Here is a 6,845-nt window from a genome sequence, read left to right as displayed (position 1 = left end):
GTGTGCTAATCACTGCTATCTGTGCATTCCAAGGATTAATTCTCACTGCATTTTTGTGATTTAGATGGTATTTCCATATTGTAGAAGAGGGATCTGAGTCACAGAATGATGACCCATGTATGCATAGTTGGTAAATGGTATAGGTAGGATTTAAACTCAACAATTTTCTGATTTAAAGCACTTGTTTTTATTCATAATGCTATATTTGGACCCGAATTTCCATAGATAAAGTAGCTGAGAATTGACACATCTTATCATACCACAGTAATTAGTTGAGATGGATAGAGCCAGATAATTTCATTAAAAATGTGTAGCATAAAAATAGCCCTGCATAACATTTGGGTTTCAGGTTTTTACCCTTTTTTGTTTGTTTTGTGTGATATATCAATATTTATAAAAATTTTATAACATATAGATAATAGAAACCTCCATTTTTTTTAAAAAAAAGTCAGTAAGTAAAGAAAAAAACAGCAGTAAAGAGGTAAAGCAGATTCTCAAATACGTGTTCTCTGACCTTGAGTCCTTCTTTTCCCCAATATCATTTTTTTCAGACATATTTTTAACAGTATTTCATAGTTGTCTTAATAAAGCTTCTAAATTGGGACGCCTGAGTGGCTTAGTGGTTGAGCATCTGCCTTTAGTTCAGGTCGTGATCTCAGGGTCCTGGGATTGAGTCCTGCACTGGGCTCCCCACAGGGAGCCTCCTTCTCCCTCTGCCTGTGTCTCTCTCTGTGTCTGTCATGTATAAATTGAAAAAAAAAAAAAAGAAAAAAAGACTTTTAAATTGATGTATTATATTCCAAACTGATCAAAGTGAAAACTATGCAATTTTGTAAGATATTTCTTCCCTTAATCCAACACGTTGTAAAAAATTGCAAAGCCTTCTAGGTCTATGTGGTGTAGCAGATACTTCATAGTGCTTGTCACATTATGGAAACTTCATGATAATAGCAAAAAATAAAAATATTGAAAAAATATACATCATCATTCTTTGAATGATAACTATGTGCCAGTGGCTATGCTCAGCTTTTTCCGCAAATTTCTCTTGTTTAATCCATCAAAAGGACTGAATGATGAGAAAACAGAGACTGGCTTTCCCGAACAAAGATAGTGCAGCCATCTTTCACATTTAATAGCTTCACTGGTACATGACCCCCACCCCCACCCCCACGATGAAGCCCCAATTTTCAGACAATTGTGTACAACAAATGAAATGTCACCAAAAAAACCCAAAAATATGGAAGCATAAGATTGCAAATGCTAACAAACAACAGAATAAATGAGGCATTGGCATGGGGTGATTTTCTCATTGGAACGAAAAGAGGAATGTTTACCTCATTAATCCATTATTCACTCATGAAATGACAGTCATAAACTTCTGAAAAATGTCACAGAAATTTTAGAATGTTTTCCTGGACTTTATTCTGCTACTTAGCCTTTGCAAAAACTCTTCAACTTAGAACACTATTTCTTAGTTGATTAACTCCTACTTATTGCTTTGGGGTCACTTCTTCCAGAGAGTCTTCCTTGGCACTCCATACTTTGAATAGGGATCCCCTTCTCCGCATTTCTGTGGGACTGTAAGCGGACATCATCAGGGAACTTTCCCAGGCTGATGACTATTCCTGTTTATTCATCTGTGCCTATGCAATTTTCTGTTTGATCTTAATACCTAGCATAATGCCTGGAACAGCATAAGTCTAGCAAAAAAAAAATTATTTGTTGTTGGATGTTGCTGGATGTCCATGACTGACAGTGCCATCCCCAACAGAAAACTTACCTCTGGCTTTTCTATACCTTACTGATCAAAGAAGCCTAGAGTCTTGCTTATGACACAGGGGCCTTTCCTCAGCAATGACCCCTTACTCTATAAGTTGTCTTATCTCTCCTCTTTTTCATACTTTTACACTATGATGAATAATTACGAATTTGCTGTGGGTCCTTTTATCCCCCTCTAAACAAGAATGTCTCACTGCTCGTGTGCAGCTAAAGGTGTGGTGTGTTTGGGTGGAGATCAACAGGTTCCTGGACAGGACTGAACAGTCCATGTGCCAACCTATAAAAGCTGAGTCTGTCCTATAGTCTGATGAGTCAATGGAGAGTTTTCATTAAGGGAGTGATAAGGCTAGATTTTCATTTTAGATAGATCACTCTGCTGGCTCTGCTGAAGATGGGTTTGAGAAGAATATATTAAAAAGGAGGAAAACCAGGATAAGAGTAGTCAGTATTATAGACCTGGGTATGAAGGGCTCATCCAAGAGGTCAACAAACTTATTTTCTGTAAAGAGCTAGTTACTACATGTTTCAGACTTTGTAGGCCATATGGTACTCCCATGACTACTTAACTCTACCTCTGTTGCTCAAAAAGTAGACAAAAATGTAAATAAATGACCATGTCTGTGCTCTAATAAAAATTTATTTATGGAAAAAAAAAAAAATTTATTTATGGAAACTAAAATTTAACTTTCATATCATTATCATTTCTACATAATATTATTGTTTCATTTTGTTTAATAATTAAAAAGTAAAAAGCATTTTTATTTGCTGACCATATAAAAAATGGTAATGAGCTAGAATTGGTCCCAGTATCATAGTTTGCTGATATCTGACATAGACCATTCATTTGTTCATGGAAGAAAGAAATTTTTCAAAAACTACTTAAAAAACTTTGATTCACTGTCATGTCATGAGCTTCTCAAAGAGTACATGACAATTAGTAGATACTCAAATATGTTTTGAATGAAGGGAAATATACGAAAACTTAGTGACATCAAACATGGTGAGGAAGGAGACCAGAATAGATATCATATTTTCAGTTTTGGTTACTTAAGGTATTGTGCAGCCACTAACCATCAAGGAGAATTCTGGAAAAAAGAGTTCACCTGGAAGGCAGAGGTAGAAAATATTTGTCTTCTTTTCTGCTTGACTGGTGCTTTTTTGGTTTAAAATTGATTAGAATTATCTACTTAGCCTCCATATATCTAGAGTTTCTGTGCAAATGCTTCTAGAATTCTCTCTGGCTGAAAGATTATCTTATTACCAAGTTTCCCATTAAATATTTACACTTTAGTGAATTCTGCAACTCCTTTCAGTTGAGGACTTTCCTTTTAAATTATTCCATTGGGGAAAAAGGGGGAAATTTTCCAATTTTCCTCAAATAATTTCTTTTTGATGTTATTGCTGTTGTTCTTATTATCGTCAAGTGTAGAGATGAGTGGTCCATGGTTATGGACACTAGGTGGAAAAGCAGGTAAAAAATTATGTCACTTACAATATTATGTCAGTCTCTAATTCTATTTTTGTCTAAATCTTACCAAGGCCAAAGTGAAGAATGCCATTAGGATCCCTTCCCTGGTATTCCCTGCCTTTCTCTGTTCCATCTTGCATCTTACATATTTCAGTGATTTCTCCAAACTTGTAGATAATTCTTCTCCTCCACCATCTCTTTTTCTCTTTACCCTCATGCCCTCTTTACCCTCATTTCTCTAAACTTGTAGATGATTCTTCTCCTCCACCATCTCTTTTTCTCTTTACCCTCATTCTCTTTACCCTCATACCCTCTTTACCCTCATTTGTAGGCTTTTATGTACTTGAGACTTGTAGCTTCTAATACTGAGATAATATTACTAATGTCTGGAGTGAAATTTAAGTATTTTATATCTCAGTAGATACATATCTTCAGAGTGAAAGAATTTACCCTAAATCCCCAAAAGCATACAAACATACAAATAGAGAACAGAGGAGATGAAAGAGAATATATCAAACACAGCATTGTAGAAATTTACCCACTAGTCCTCATTCATTCAAATAATCTGGAAAAAAAATTAAAAAGAAGTCATTTTGGTACCATCAAATAGAGAATCCAAGTTTAAGCTTGAAGGAGCTTCATTTTGAGGGTTGTAACATGAACTGGGTCTCACAAAATATTGTTTTTGTAAGATAAGCAGACTTTCATCATACAAGAGATCTCTAGAATTCAGAGCTATAAAGAAATTGGAAAACTTCTAATTAGAAAATGGCATAGGGGAATCCTACAGTCTGATTGGGTCAATTGCTTCCTGGCCTAGTTTTATGAATTAGAATTACTTCTGCTTACTAATGGCATTACATAAAACACGAAAATATTTCTTCAAGTCAAGGTTATGCAGGTTAATAAGAACAGGGTCCCCTGGCATCATTGAATACAATGTTTATAATATTTGGGCAACTATTCACAAGTAAAAGTAGGATAAATATAGGATTATATTGCATTTAGTGTTTTGAACATAAATTATTTTGAAATGGTCTCTCGCATTCTTTTCATTTCTTAAATTTTCCTAGTTTGCTTATTATTTTTTATCCCTACCCTGACCTGTTTTCTTTTTTCTTTTTTTTTATTTTTACTTTTAACTTTTTTCTATTTACTTTTATAATTGAATGCCCCAAAAAGGCTTTTTAAAGGATTTGTGTTAATTGATTAAAATATTTTGTTCTCAATGATTAAAATCAGAAGCAAACATAATATGATCCTGAAGATAATCCTCCCCTTTTCCAAGTACATGAAACAAGGTAGAAAAAACAAAACACACGATTAGAAGACACACAAATCTCATTTGAATTCTGACTGTCTTATTTCTTTACTTCTAAAAACTTGATTTAGACTGGTTTAAAATCTAATAATATACACTTAAGCTGGTTAGAATTGAGCAGCTAATCCTTGAATTAATTAATACATTTATTTTTTATAAATACACTTTCTGCATCCCCATCATGAAGAAAACATTATGCTCAATATATTCAATGATTAAAAAAAAGATTCTAAAGCATGAGATCTGCCATCAGTGAACTCAGAACAGGTGGTTGATATGTGTACATTTATATGTGTGCATCAGTGTATGATACATAGAAATATAAAATGGAAATATGAGTGCCTTAAAAAACAAAGAAGTGAATATTGATCATACCATGGTGAAATATTTCAGTAGATAGTCCAGAACTGACTTTTGGGAGATATATCATTGTATTTTGACCTTCAAAGATAGATTTCATAAAGACAAATGACCAGAGGGGAGAGGTAGATGAAAATTTATTTATTTTAGTATTTCAGGCAAGAAGTTTATGGAAGTGGATGAAGTTTGAGAAAATAGAGATAATACGAATTTATGTAGAGGTACAAACAGTTTCTAGAGTTTAATCTTGGAGTTACAATTGGAAAGTGAAAACTCCTAGCAACTGAGGCGTTAGAATAGTAAGTCGTGCCGGTTCTATCTTCTCCCTGACCCTAGCCAAGAGCAATGATGACAATGATAATAATATCAACACAATCGCAACAATAAACATCTTCCAGTGCCTACTATATGCCAGCCCCGGAGAATAAACTGTAAATAAATCTGTAAGTTAAGTACTATAATTGATCATATTTTATAGATGAATAATTTGAAGCACAAACGCTAAGCAGGTTGCCCAAGATAACAAAGCTTCAAGCACTTAGAGCCAGGACTTAAGCCACCATGCTTCAGTCCCTTTGGTGTCTGGAAGAGGATAACAATAGGTCAAGCAGAGTGGAATATTGGGGCACTTGGTTGGTTCAGTGGCTGAGTGTCTGCCTTTGGCTCAAGTCATGACCCTGGGGTCCTGGGATCGAGTCCCACATCAGGATCCCCACAGGGAGCCTGCTTCTCTCTTGGACTATATCTCTGCTTCTCTCTCTGTGTCTCTCATGAACAGATAAATAAAAATCTTAAAAAAAAAAAGGAGTAGAATATTGATAACAAAACACATCTAAGACGGACAATTGGAGTCACTGATGTCCTTGATCTCTTCATGCCTCTAATCTTGGCCTGAAACCTGATCACAACTCATTCTTCCTCTACTTATTGCATTCCAATGTTGTCTATTCTCCACCTTTCTATTATTCATGAGAATTCCCTCCATTGGCTCTCTAACAATAGCCTCACATTAGTCCCTGAACATCTCTTGCTTGACTTAACCACCATAGGTCTATGGCTTGTGTCCCTCTCCCCAGTTTTCCCCATGTCTTTCAAACTATAATCAGCGATCTTCTTAAAATGTAATCAGTGTGACACTCCCCTGTAAACAGACCCGCCTCGTGTGCCTCAGAGCTCACCAAATAAAGTCTAAATCCCTTCCTTTGGCAAAATATGCTTTACCTAACAAGTGTCCTATTTTGGGCAACTTTAATCTCCAGTAATACAAATGCTTTAAATATAATTTTTTTCTAATGAGCAAAACTCTTTCATTTCTACAAACCTTACAGTTTTCATGCCTTTGTCTGGATCTCTCCAGTTAACTATTATTTCATTTAAAGATTTAAATCAGGCCTGACCTCCTTTATGAACCCATCTTGAAACTAATGATTAAAACCTATCTTCCAAATTGCAAACACAGAACCTACACTTTTAGTGGAGCACTTATAATACCCCAAATATTCCTTCATTTAAATCCTGACTACCTGTAAGATCTTTGAAGTCAGAAACAACATCTTATTGTTGTTGGTATTCATAGGGACCTGATCAGCACCTAGTGGGTGCTGAATAAATGAAACATGAATTAATGAGGAGAGTTGTAGGTATTAGTGGGAGATCCCAGCTCTAGCAGTTTACTCCCTCTTTAAAGGAAAAAAAAATATGTAATTGAAAGAAAATAAGTAATAAAACATGAGCTTTTCCACTGTTCAATTCGTGGTATAATTTGGTTAGATCTTGTGTCAAACAAGCCACGTAGGAGAAGACCAAGAGTTTACTGTGTGCATTTGTGCCGATGCCTCAGCTTTAATCTAACACATAAAAGGGGGGAAATCTGAATTAAAGTAGTTGAGAGCTGTCACACATGGTTGTTCTGTGCTC

This window comes from Canis lupus, chromosome 2 (assembly GCF_048164855.1).
Source record: "Canis lupus baileyi chromosome 2, mCanLup2.hap1, whole genome shotgun sequence".
Classification (NCBI taxonomy): domain Eukaryota; kingdom Metazoa; phylum Chordata; class Mammalia; order Carnivora; family Canidae; genus Canis; species Canis lupus.
This window is presented reverse-complemented; position numbering follows the sequence as displayed.